The sequence below is a fragment of the Melospiza melodia genome, chromosome 6 (genome assembly GCF_035770615.1).
Source record: "Melospiza melodia melodia isolate bMelMel2 chromosome 6, bMelMel2.pri, whole genome shotgun sequence".
NCBI lineage: Eukaryota > Metazoa > Chordata > Aves > Passeriformes > Passerellidae > Melospiza > Melospiza melodia.
Window position 1 is genome coordinate 27,777,185 of NC_086199.1, and position 14,501 is coordinate 27,791,685.

Here is a 14,501-nt window from a genome sequence, read left to right on the forward strand (position 1 = left end):
TCTTTGTTTAGAATAGGAAAGAATGAAATAAGGAATAATGCCTGTCATTCCTGTAAGTCATCATTCACCTTTTCCATATCAGGAAATAAGCTTTTCACTTTCAAAAAGATACCAGTAATTTGAACTTAATATTTTCCACAGAACATAATCACTCCACATCAGTAATTGTGATGCAGTGAAAAAAGTTAACAAGGGCTTTAGTGCTTTATTTGATATATTGTTTATATGAAGTGTAGATCACACACCTTCTAGTTTGCCAAAATCAGGCAAGTAACTGTTTAAATCTTTAGGAGCAAAGGACAGCAAATGAAACTTCTAATATGTCGTGGCCTGACTGATGGCTCTATTACAAATTAAAACCTTCAGTTAGATGTCTCAAATTAAGCACATTTCCTCAATAAACACTTGAAAGCATTAGTGTCTTCCCTCAAATGAAGACACTTCGCTCAAATTAAACTAAATGCAGCAATTCATTTTTGCAGACAACTCCTGTGTCATGTAAAGCAGGGGAAGTATACCCAGTTCTGCAACACTGAAAATGAGAAAGAAATGTACAAACAATCTGTAATGTTTAAGGAATTATTCAAACTAATGCAGGCAGTTTTTTATTGAAAAATATTCAGTTAAAATAGTTTAAAATTATTATGGATTTTGACAATAGTGCATATCAAAGTAGCTGTAGATGGTTTATCTCCTTTTTAATTAAAGGACAAAGTCTATCTAAATACAGGGCCATAAGAAGTCTTTTTCAGGGTGTTTAATAATATGTACTGAAAATTTATTTTGAAGGGATTAAAAAAACCTTCTGGAAACAGAGATTGGCCTTCAGCACTGCAGTGTTTGATAATGAGTGCTTGAGGGGTGGAAGGACAAATGAAATACAATATGTGCTCAGATGCATATGCTGAACTGATCGAAGTGTTTTATTTCTAGCCTTCATTTTAGAGAACTAAACAGAATATACGTTCTAAAGTTCTGTCAATTCAAGGTATATTATGGTAATTGTTTTTGAGTGTCATGTCCAAAAGAGGCAGTAGAACCCATTGTAGCTGCTATGGCTTTGCTGCTTAAAACTCTTTGTGCTTTGGGTCAGCATCCCCTGAGGCACTGGTATCTGATGTCAAAAGCTGTACTGATCCACTGCATTCATTTTTTATTGCTCAGGTCAATACTGTTCAGAGTACAGAAAGCTGAACTGTCAGTCCTTGTATTCAGGATTATACATTCATTAGTATGCATTTTCTTTTTTTCATTGTAATTTACTTAAAACTGTATTAATAAAGCAGGACCACCCATGATTTTTTTACTACTGCATATGTTCTTGGCAGTTTAAGAATTAGTAAACATGATTGTTTGCTGGTTTAGAGCTTATATTACAAGTTCTTGAAAGAGCTGAAATTTGTCTGCAGAAACTTAGAGGTGTTGCTCACTGTAGCTGAAACACCTTAGTCTGTTTTAGTGAAGAAAATTGTACCTGTAGATGTCATGCAATGTAACTGAAACAGTTTGTGTTAGAGCAAAAAATTTCTGGTGAAACACAAGAAATTTACTCAGCTCATATTGCAGCACCTGCTGTGCTTTTTTATTCTTAATGAAAATTATTATTTGCATTTTGCATTGGTGCAATACAATGTAGTATTTTAATGGACTGCAAGAATCATGTACTGTGCTGAACAAATGTTGTGTGTCTGTCTGCTGACTCCTCCAGAGGAGATGAGCACAGGCTGTTGCGGTCAGCCAGATGAATTGTGGTTCAGTGCCAATATAGATTCTGGCATTTTGGAACTGAAAGGTCAAATGTTGTTATAAGGGTGGAAGCAAAAGTGTATGTTCAGTCTATGAGATTTGGTTAGCTGCACACTAAAAGAGGAAAATGGAAATTTTATTATGAATGTAGTAACCTTAATAAATAAATAGTTTTACTTCTATTATTTTTTCCTTTTATTTTATGTATTTTTAAAAATATCTGTTTGAACACTTTATTATGGGATTCTGATAGTTTGTATAGCAATATGGGAACACTTTAGAATGTATTAGAACCAGAAATGTTGAATATATTTGGTTTATTAGGCTGGACTCCTGGGCATTCATTAAACAGTATCACTAATACCCTTCTGGCTGTAACATATAACTCACCATGTGTCTGTGGTCTTAGCTGTGTATTTTCTATATTATTTTTTCTTCAAAATATTGGAAAATCCATCTTGTCTTCAGAATGCCCAAAGGCAGAAAATTCTTTACTACTTCTGTGGAAATCTCCACTAATATGTTCATTGAATCCAATATATACTTAGTTCTCCGCATTTCAGACTGAAAAGGTCTGAATCTATGGAGAAAGGATTTTATCCAACTGTATTTGTAGGAAGGGTTCCTTTTATTAGAATACTATCAAAAATTAGTAGGAAGCAAGGTACAGAAGTGGCAGTTTAAGTTACAGTCAAAAGATGGCTAGAAATGAGTTGTCAGTCATTAAAAAACACTTAAAGGAATAGAAACCAGAAGTTACATCTTGTTAGATCTCTCTCTCAAATGTAGTTTTCCTGTTTGCTCAAGAGAAGGAAACATATTTATGTAAAGTGAATTTAAGCTGAAAAATGTCCTTCAGTCTTGATGTGATCAAGTAGTATTTGCTGAAATCTTCAGCTGGACCTCTGAGAGGTTAACTTTCATGTTCCATTCATGAAATAAAAGATGCAAACATTAATTACCAAAATAGCATAATGTAAAATTCACCATAAATTTGAACAGAACAGATTATTTTTGCTGTGATAAACTCACTTCAAGTTAACTCCTAGGTTTTTGGAGATCTTCAGTGTTGTTTTGACTAGCTTATAAAAATAACTTATTTCAACTGCAATTTGTTGATGCCAATGAATTGATATTAATGATAGGTGCTGCCCTATGTACCCTTTCTTTGCAGAGAAGGTAAATAGTTAACAAGTTTTTAATTTAAGTTGTTACATGAGATCTGGAAAGTAGATCAGTTAGCCCCTTTCTTAAATGAATGATGTGTTGAAGATATTATTTAAAGCTGTTTGTAGATGCAATTGCCACCCTCCATCTGTGTATCTGTGACTTTTTTCAGAATAACTGTATTTGTTGTTTTTTTAAATAGAGGCACAGACTCTGTAGAAGAAGCTGACAGATGAGGATTGCTGTGCTTCTGTACATCTGTATTCTCTTTTTGAGTTCTGATTTTGAGGGCTTCAAGGAAACAATTGCTTTAGATGTCTTTAGACTTGTTTTTGTCAGCATAGTTTGTCCTCTTCTGTACCTTGTTCATGAAGTTTATTAAAAACTGCTGTATAAATTTGCCAAGTCTATTCATGATATAGAGGGAAAAATTGTGTATTTACAGTTTTAATATGGGTTTGTTTATAAAAATTCTATCTTGTTTTTACTGGGCAAATTTCCATTGAGATGTAAGAGGTTTTTGTCTGCTGCTGGGAAGCAGACAGGGAAACGTTAGCATCTTGTGTGAATTAGTGGAACGTACTTCATCTGCTTGCTGTGACCAGTTGTGCTCAACTTGGCAGGATTCCTGAAGCAAGAAAGTCAAATAGGAGCTATTTTACGTTCCCTTGCTGAGCTGATGAGGGCAGGAATTGATCCTGCCTTTTGTTAAGAAAGTGCTTTTGTTAAGAAGCTGTTTCTGTTTTAATACCACATAGATGGTAGATCACCTGGTTGTTAGATGTGGACCTTTTATTTTGATTCAGTACAGTATATACTGTCTATGATAAAATATACTGGGCTGAATAAAAGCTGTGGATAGCTGTACAATTACAGTAAATGCCTTTTATCAACACAGAGTGTTGATAGTAGTGTTAGTTCAACTTGAGATGAAACACTGTGATATTGTATCTCTATAACATAATTTTATAGTACTTATATAGTTGGTCACAGTTTGTGATTTTGCTTTGTTGTGATTGAAGAGCATCCTTCTCTTGGTGCCTTCATGGCTATCTTAGCATGCAGTTTTTTGGTGTCTTGAGAAATACAAATATCTTTATTCTGTCTGAGATGAAATCTTTAGCAATTATTCTTCCTTTGTGTCCTTTCAATTTTCTCTATATGTCATTTTTCTTATTTCTGTAGAGGTAAGGCTCATTCGTGATTAGGTTAAAGTTGATTGATTTTGTATCCCTCACTGTTCATTAGTCTAATACTGTTCTTGGGTCATGAATTTCTGATAGATGACTGTTTAAAGTTGTCAGAACTGAAAGATTCTTTCCTTTTTTTGTTTATGTTGGCGTCATTGTCTTTTTTTCCATATATAACTGTGTTGTTAGTTTCTGTTAGTGCCTGTATATGAGAGGTCACTGTTCCACTGCTACCTAATAGATCAAACATCCAACCTCATACATCTCTAATTGTCTGATCTTTTCAGAGAATACATTTTTGGTTTGTGTGGTCTTTAATGAAATTGTTGGTTCATTTGAGATATTTCACTTGCTTTTCCAGATTTAATGCAAACACTTTCAGTCCAAATGCTCATAAAGAAATTATGTTTTCATGGGAGAACAGGGTGAATGCTCACATGGATAAATGTTTATGACTTAGGAAGCAAAGGGTAGATGTGCATGCTGTTTTCACAGTGGAAGTAGGTTACCAGCAAGGCACTTAAGTCTGTGCTGTTAAATACATTAATGAATGATCTGGAAAGCATTACTAATAAAGTGTCAGGTGTAGCAATGAACAGAAAATGGCTTGTAATGTCACTGCCCTTGTGTCATCTACCTTTGTCACCTTCTCTGCTTCAGAGAATGCTGATGTTGCTTTGAGAACTCCCCTTTCAAAACAGGATTCCAGGCTTACTGCATTTTTGTCTGATCCAGTAATTCTTATGCTTTTGTATTCCTATCACGTGATTTCACTGAGAAGAGACATAATTCATGTCACCCCACTTTAACAGGCCTCACCTCAATAAGTTGTACAGCTGGCTTTTCAAGAAAGGTGGAATTGAAGCTGATTAGCTACATCAATTGCACTTAATGTCTTTAAAAAATGCTGGTCAACTTCCAAAGTGGATCAAATTAAATCTTGATTTTACTTGTATATTATCCTGATTTCAAAGCCTCTGGAGTTTAAAAAACCCCTTTATTCTCCTTAAAGTATTCTTAGGTTAAGAAATTGCCTCACTGAACTTTCTTATTAATTTTTTCTCAGTTTTCTTAATATGAAATATATCACATTTACCCTTTTAAAAAAGATTTTGGATACTATAATTTTGACTGAGTTTAGCACAATCCACTTAGTAACAGTAGCTCAATATGTTATTCATGATTCAGCAGCCCCCATGTCAGCTGATCCTTTCTGAAAAGACTTGAGGTGATGAATGAAACCTGGACTCTGCAAAAGTTGTCCAATGTTTTAATGGATATTTGTGTGCTCGTTTAGATTTACAGTGCAATCCCATAATCTGATTAGCATTCGGAATCAAACGGAAGGCTTATAATTAAAAAGGCATTGGTGGAAAAAAGTGCATGATAATAAAAACCATGTTTTCGTAGAAGGACTCTGTTTATTGTTTTATAAATTTATTTACTATTTAGTCTTTCGTCACATCTGTGGTATGTGAAACTTGCATATAGCTATAAATTATTTCGCTGGATATGTCTTTAACAGCATTTGACCTTTTCTTAAAGATACAGTGGCAAAGTCCAAATTTCTTTTTGTGCACCTCATCACTAAAAATCTTCAAGCATATACCTTCAATATGTGTGTGTTTATTTATTTAAAGTTTATATATGTAGCTGAAGTTATAAGATTTTCTTTCTGTACCCTAATGGGCTGTCTTTTGCACACCCAGAGGTGTGTGCACCTTGCTTTGGAGACCACTGCTATATGTTCAGTTTAAGTTTTATATAAGGAAAAAAAATTCATCTCTTTTTGAAATATTTTAAACTATTTGGTTAAGAAACCTTCAATTAGTTTTTTTTCTCCTTTTCACAGTTCTTCATAGTCTGCCAGTTGTTTTTGCTACTAACACAGATTTTAATTATAAAACTGCCACTATTCAAAGAATTCTCTTTTCCTCACCAGTCGCCATCCCCTTTCATTAAATAATTACCTCCCCAGTAGGTAATTCTTGCTAGCTACTTATTTAATGGGGAGCAAGCTTTGCCTCAGCTAAGCAGAAAACTCTTTGATTTATCATAAAGGGCTTTGTTAGATTGATTTGTTCAATAGTTTGTTTGACCAGTATGTGCTTGATGAAACATTTGTATCAGTGTGTTTGTTAAATGACAGTAGTGGTCCTGAAGAGAAAGTAGCTATAAATGATTGAGCATACTGAAGAATAATGGGTAACCCACTTGGAATAACTTGCCCCCTTGGAATAGCATCAGACAACTCATATACATGGTCAACAGTGTATTCTACACTGCTCAGATGTACGTCAGGAAAAAAAATCTAGTGTTTGGAGGATCTCTCTGCTTTTTTTAGTTTTTATGAAGTTGTTGTCTCAATAACTCAGTACTTCACTAGGCTTCAAATCAAATATGGCTTATGTAAAAAATATATCTTTCAATATCACTATTAAACTCATTGAATTTATTTCCTTTGGCTGACTGCTGGCTTTGATTTTGAAAGAGCAAATAGAAATATACAGTCTCATAGTACTTTCCAAAAAATTGTGTTTGCAGCATTTTGTGCTAAGATACACATCTTCTAGGAAGTGCTTGAGGTTTGTAGCTAAAAGTGGCCTGAGTACAAACAACCAATCCTCCTTCCCTTGGGGAATATAACAATTTGAAATGGCAACCAAGGAGTAGGAACTCAGGAACTGCCACAGATTGCAGTCTGCTGGTTTTTGTATCTCGATGGTAGTTGTGACTCAAGCCTGGAGATATTGTCATTCCAGCTGAAATCTGGCTCGCTCTGACTTTTAAAGAGGCCCCAAGAATGTTTCTGTTAACATAGCTAAGATGTGACTTGTTGCCAAAAAGAAGGTTGGAAGTCTTTCCTGCTTCTTAGGACATGAAGACTCCTCTCACTGTAGTTGGTAGTGCAGAAGGTTATTCTGCAGCAGTTATGTTTGTTTCCTGGTTTGGTGTTTTTTGTTTTGTTTTGGGGTTTTTTGTTTGGTGGTTTTTTTGGTTTTTTTTTTTTTTTTGCTTCCTCTGCTTCTTGAGTCCAGTAAACTCTTACTCATTTCCTCTCCAAACAAAACAATTCCAGTCTTCCAGTCTTTTAATCTCCCTTTATATGTAAGTCTCTTCCATGCCTCTAAAGGTTTTCCTCATCTGTCACAGCTGTTTAAAGCAACTGAACACAGAATGTCATATGGGGAATGTTAGTATCACCATTTCCTTGTGTTAATTTCCAGTTATTTATGTGCATGGGTGAAATATTGGGTAAACATGTTGTGAGTAGAACACTTCTGTTGTCTTTAGTGAGGAACTAAGCATTTTACTTCTGTAATTTTGACCTTCTGATTCACCTGGCTAGGCACTGGAGGTGTTTCTAGGATGAGTCATTATTGAAGTTTTGTAAACAATTTTTAAAAATCAACCACAATTCGAAGCAATAATGAATTTATTTCTTCCAGGTTATGTCATCTTGCGCATTTCTTTATAATTTTTAATTTCCCTTTTTCCTTTTCTGGTGTTATCCTAGAAAAATTCAAGTGGGGCTGAGAAAACTGGATGGTTATATACAGTCATGCTTCTGTTCCATATCTCTCATGGTCTCATCAAAGATCTGAGACCTTAAGAAAGCATTATTAATCAGACACTAAAGCATATTCCAGAAGTGGTCATTATGGATTTACCCATTTCTCACCCAAGTGGAAAAAACAGCAATACCTTACTTCACAGCTTCAGGCCCTGTTAATCACAAAACACTGCAAAGGTATCAATTTAGCACAGGAAACAAAATTAAATACTAAATACATTAGGATGTGTTGTTTCATCACCTTTCAGAGGCTTCAGGTGAGGCTGTCTGGCATTTAGTTTCCTTGGGTCTTCTTTCTCACCCTTCTTGAAGGTGGAAATGACATTTGCTTTCCTCCAGGATTCGGGCATTTCTCCCAATCTCCATGATCATTCAAAGATTGTTGAGATTGGCCTCACAAGGACATCAGCCACTTCCCTCAGTACTGCTGGGTGCATCCCGTCAGGGCATCCAATAGAACTATGCAAAAAAAAAAACCCCAAACAACCCACTTGTATTTGTTCTGTAATGGTATATGTTTATAAAATGTTGGGGTAATTCTAAAAGATATCTAAACATTTGCAGATAGGTAACAGTATAGTTAAAAATAATTTAATGTATGCAGAGGTGGTTCTTTCATTCCTTACTGAGTTCAACATAAGATTGTACTGATTGTACTTTACATTCCATTATACTTTTAGCCAGTAGCATTTATTCACCATATAACAAAAAAAAAAAATCTTAACCTTTTATGAAAGAAACTTGTGGGAATTAAATATGTTTTACAAGTGCTGTTAATTCTTTTTGAGCACCTCTTCTTTTTGAGCTTTTTTTCAGAATCCTTGGAAAATAGCTGTGAAGATCATTAAAAAAAAGACAGAGGAAATAAAAATGTAAGAGACTCACAGCATTTACTTTAAGATAATAGATTAGTCAGAGCATGGAAAAAGGAGCAAGAGTCTTTTTTTTTTTTTTCATTTGGGGTTGCTCCTTAATGCCAGTAGTCAGATTCAATTTTTAACACAGCATCAATAGCTCCAGTAAACCTGCAGAGTATTTAATTTTGTTTCCTGTGCTAAATTGATACCTTTGCAGTGTTTTGTGATTAACAGGGCCTGAAGCTGTGAAGTAAGGTATTGCTGCTTTTTCCACTTGGGTGAGAAATGGGTAAATCCATAATGAAAGAATTGTGTGATGAGATTTCAAATGAACTTAAACCTAGTGAGCTATATAGTTTGTAGATTGGAAACTGTGAAATCATTCACAAACAAATAGAAGTACATAAAAATCGAACTTTAAAAATTCAGAGTGTACAGATGAATCACGTTGACTCATAAATGTTAATCTTTTATTATAATTCCTTTAAATTCTGAGCTAGCACTGGACAAATGCTTGCAAATTGTTTATTGTCCCCTTCAGTTTATTAGTTAAATCTCACGTCACTGATGAGACAGTGTAAACATCAGCCCATAGGGAATCTGGATACTGGGACTTAAGAAGGAAGGAGATGAGAGCCTTACTTGGATGCCTCCCATGCTGGCTCATTTGCTCCCTTCTCAGCCTTACATTTGCCGGCTTCCCACTGCCCCTCAGTAAGGAGGTAGCTGCTGGCCAGGGAAGGCTGGGCACAAAGTCTTGTTTGTTCGTGCTGAGCCACTACTTGCAGCTACCAACCTTGGGCATCACTGATCAAAACTATTGTGGAGGTTCTCTGGCTTCCATCTCTCTCTGATCTCTGGGATCTTCCCCTATTTCCAGCATTTTCCCCTTCTTTCTGTCATTACTGTTTCTTTTTGGGACCTTTCTTTTCCTTTTCCATGGCTTTCTGGACACCCAAGCTCATGTTTCCAAATTAAATGGTCCAGGTGCAGCAGCACAGCATGTTATCAGCCTTGTAGCAGGTGATTCTGTTTCTTCTATCTCTGTCACTGGAGGATTGAGGACATGCTGCTTTTTGTTAGTCTGGGTATTATGAAAAAATTGCAGGCAGCCTGTACTAGTTGCATGTAGAAAGTAGCAGGCTTCTGCTCAAGAGCTCTAAATTCAGTTCTGAAAATGTACCTCTCTCCCTCTGTCCCCACTTCCTATCTGAATGTCAATTTAGCATTCCTAATTAGAACTGTTTTTACCTAAAGCATTGGGATAAAGCAATAATAGGTAAAGAAAACAAAATTAAATTTATTGTATTAGAAGGATTTTCCCTGTATGTAAAATCTAGAGTGGTAAAAAACTCACATTTGTATCCAGAAAGGATTCAAATTTTCCATATTAAAGTTACCCTACTTCAAAGCAGAACAAATAAAGAAACAGAATGATTGTAAATGTACACATTTTGTACACATACATAAATGTACACATATAATTTAGGAAGTAGTTAGTTTAGTTTTTAATTCACATTTTAGGATGGAGATCAGATATGGAGTCTTTGGTCTGTATGAACTGCCAGAACTCTGCTAACTTAAATGAGACTCTGGAAACTCAGACTGTATTTGATTGCCAGGATTGGAACATTGCAAAAAATAAAATGGTTTCCTTTCTCTTAGTCCAGCTAAGCTGTATACTCAGTCATTACTTGTTATTGTTTAACCAGTGCCTGAAGTTTAGTAGTGTATAGTTGTGAGTTATATTAATTTTTTAAGTGATGGATGCCAGCACTTCTTGCAAGTAAGGACTCAAGTTACAAATGCCTGCAGGAACTCAACAGAATACATTACTCTTAAATACATTCCAAATGGGAGAAGGTAGCAGGAGAATGCCTGCTTTTTGTAGCTGCAAGATATTGCTAGTCTTGTTATTGATGGTTTCTTCTGCCATGAGAGGCAGGGATGCAAGATGACAGTGGCCATTATGTGACGCTCTGTTACTGATAATAGCAGGATCTCACCTCTGCTTATAGTTCAGAGTGCTTTTGGACTTGGGACACAGAATGGTGAAGTAAATCATTTGCCTCTTTCTGAATGCAAGGCCTTGCCTCTCTGACTTGCAATGTTTTACTTTCCAGCTGTGCTGAATGATGGGTCTGCTACCGAGCCCAGAACAAGGAGTAATAGCCATTAACAGCCAGGTCATTAATAAACCTGATGAAGTAGTCTTGTCACAACTGCTGCAGTTTCAATGCCTGTGTTTTGGTGATACTAGGAAAGCTTAAATCAATGATGATAAGGTAATCTGAGAGTTAACAGTGCAACAGTGTCATATTAAGGACATAAAATTGAAAACTTTTCTGCAGAGAAATTAAGTTTTTTAGGATGTGCTTATAGCCATATTTGGAGGCCTCCCTTTTTTTACAGCACAATTTTACATACAGCCACAATATTGTCTTCATCCCATCAATGCACTGTCAAAGCAAAAGGGTAGCCTAATTACAGAAGGTTTTTACCAATAAAAGCCTCAATTTAATTTGCAAAAAAAACCCCATATCTTTCTCTTCATCAGCAGGGCTTTTGTTTTAGGGGTTTTTTTCAGTGAATAACCGGAATATTCTGAAGTTTAAAGCTTTGAACATTAATGACTATATGAAAGGTTTCCTAGATATGTAAATTAAAAAAAGTTGACTGACTAGATGATAGGAAGAAGTTTGAAAGGAGGACCTAATTTATAAATCACTTCCTAGGGCAAAACTACTCATGGGAGATTTTGATTTCAGGTTTGCTTGTACAGGGGAAAGAATATATACTCCTCACAATCCCCAGTTTTTTAAAGCTGTTTCAAGATAATATTTTTTTAATCCATTATCTAAATTATTAAACTAATTGAAGTTAACTTGAGTTACTGATTTTTATCAGGCTTTTTGTGGTTTTGGTGCACTGTTCATACTATTTGTAAAACTACCCAGTAAATCAATGTACAACTCCTCTCCAGTCTTCCAATTTAGTAAGCACTGTTGATTCAAAATAGAACTTGAATACAGGCATAATGTTAGGTTATTCAATGCAATTGTCATGAACTTAGATATGTAACTCCTTTGCTAGATTGAAACGTGGACTATTTTCATTGTACATATCTCTTGTTTTAATAGTGGTTTGGTTGTTACTTGTATGTTTCTAGAAACAACCTCAGGAAAATCTATTTTTATAAGCAAAAAGTTTACATCTCTAAAATGCACATAAATGTTGTCAAAATTCATGGCTATCATGTCTTGAGGGTGTTAATAGTAGAGTCTTCCTTGTCTTCTCCTAGGAGAGCAGTGCATATTCACTGAGTATCTTGTTTCCATCAGCTTCTTGATTTTATATTTCCACATGTAAATTTAAGATAGAGGCACAGCAGCAAAGAAGGGTGCATTGCAGTTGTATGGAAGGTGGTAGTGCATTGTGTTCCAGTTTTGGTCTGTATCCTTGAAAAGGCTCCTACGTACATGTATAGGTATCTTTTCCATGAACATTTCATTTGCAAAGAATCAGAGATGTAAATCACAACATTCTTCATAAAGCTGTAGGTAAATATGCTATGCAAAATCCATGAACAAAAGCCTGGAACAGAAGAGATGAGGCTCGAAACTCCAGATGGGAAGTCTTAAGGAGACAAGTGGAGAGATGGGAAGGCTTAGTGATATGTTTATAGTTGAGTTCCTGAGCAGATGTTGTAGTGTGTTGTGCGGCAGGAGTTTCCAAAATGTTGAAGACCATGTCTTCATCTCATATATATCATGATTTCATAGACCAGACTAGAGAAGAGGAAGTGAATTATCAAGGGTCAGTATGATTTGCATCTACAGTTTGATCTTATCCAGCTGCTGACCTATCACAGCTCAGTTGGTACCCATATGTGGTAGGACCAGAGAGGTGTCTGCTGCCTGACTGGGACAACTTTTCCTCCTGTGGCTGCATGCTGGTGATAATAAAAAAGAAATCCTTGTTGAACTTCACAGATCAGTGATCTACTGGGAAGGTGTTGTCTGAATTCCTATCTTCAATATGATATTAAAGAAGGAAGTTAATATGCCTGTATTTTGTTTTCTTTGTACAAGTGAAATATACAAATGTGTATTTGTATTTTAATAACATCAAAATAGATTTTGAAACTTTGAGTGCTTTACCCTTCCAACATATTCTTTGATTTGGTTGGAAGTGCAGAAAAACATCTGTCAGTGTCCACAAAAAGATGATTCACTCTAAGTCCTAAAGTCAAATCCCGAGAAATCTGTTCAACATCTAAAATGTGTTCTGAAGGGAGGGTGCCAAGAAGCTGGAACCAGGCTCTTTTTGGTGGTGCCAAGCATTAGGACAAGAGGTGGTGCACAAAAACCGATGCGTGGGAAGTTCCACCTGAATATAAGGAAGAATTTCTTAACTGTGCAGGCGACCGAGCACCAGAACAGGTTGCTCAGAGAGACTGAGGAGTCTCCCACACCAGAGTTGTTCAAGAACCATCTGGAGCAATCCCGTGCCATGCATGTGCTCTAGGATGACCCTGCTTGCGCAGGGAAGTTGGACCAGGAGACCCACTGTGGTGTATTCCAGACCCAACCCATTCTGTGATGAGCTGTGTTTTCTAGTAGACCACTGTTGTATGGAAAAAAAAAATGGAAAAATAATATATTTGAACAAATGTTTGAAAGCCCTTGAGTGGAAAATATGCCTTACCTAACATTTTTAGATAAATACAAAACTATTTAATTTAGTTTCAGGATATTTCAAATATGTTGGACTATTTTATGAGGTCCTGGTGTTATGAATTAGGTAAAATTTTGTAATATAGCTTTTTATGATATAACACTGAGAGAAGAAAGGGAGATCCTGAAATAAACAAACTGTTAAATTATTTGCATTGTTCTAGTAAAAACATTTTGAAAAAGTGAAATTTGATATTATTAGAATGATTGGATCCTAGTTTGGGGTGATATTCTAAATACTTTTATTAATAGATCTCAAGACTGGGTTGAGACTAGAAACTTATTTTTCTGTGGACACTTTTGGAAAAGAGTAGCAGGATTTTGCAGAGAAGCAATTGAGACCAGGACATAAGTCTTTATTGATACCCTCTTGTTAATTAAAAATGTTTTCTTGATCAGTATGCAGATTTTTGGTTCTCTTTTCATTAGTTGATAAAGTAGGAAGCCAGGGTATTTGGATCTTTTAGGAATTCCTCTTAATTGAACCATTAAAAACCAGGGCTGCGTGGAGGAAGGGTTGTTTTGGTTTTTGGGTGGGGATTTTTTTGTTGTTGTTTTTTGTTAGTTTGGTTGGGGTTTTTTCTCTCTTTCTTTGTTTCTGTCAATTGCAAATCAGGAATATGTTTCTGTTGAAAGAAAGTATTTCTGTTAAATGCCTACATGCCTATTGCATTCACTCTGATATCAGTGAAGAGTAAGCACACAAATAACTTGTTTAAATGGCAATCTGAATGAGATCAAATGTTTGCATATGTGATTAGTATTTACTACATTTGACCGATATTTCTTTAGATTATCTGACATATGTTTAAGATAATAAGAAAAGGAAAATATTTCATTTAAGTCTGTTTTTCAAAGTGTTGTGGTACTGTCTCTGTGTTATAAATAGTTTAAAAAACATTTTAGTTAATTTTTAAAGTTTGCGCTAACTAGCCCCTCTAACTTTTGCAGCTGTTACACCAGTTGCAGGCTCACGTCACTTTGTAAGAAAGGCACAACCATCTTCCAGGTTGCCCTGCAAGGTTTTTTTTCTCTATTGAAATTTGGGTATATCATTACATGTTTTGTTCTTAAGCTCTAATATATGTTTTTAGCTTGTGTGATCAGTTCACTGATGCCAACATAGGTGGCTAAATTAATTATACCAAGTGATCAGCAGGAACACTGTTTTAGATGCACTTCCATTTGTCAAAAAAACCTTACAGTATTTCTTTACTGGATGTGTTCAGTT

General features: G+C 35.5%; 1 protein-coding gene across 2 annotated transcripts in view; it reads left to right on the forward strand.

Moving 5' to 3' along the window:
• PRKD1 (protein kinase D1) overlaps nucleotides 1-14,501 on the forward strand; it is a 116,153-nt gene that overhangs the window by 58,447 nt on the left and 43,205 nt on the right. The gene's annotated exons all lie outside the window — the stretch shown is intronic.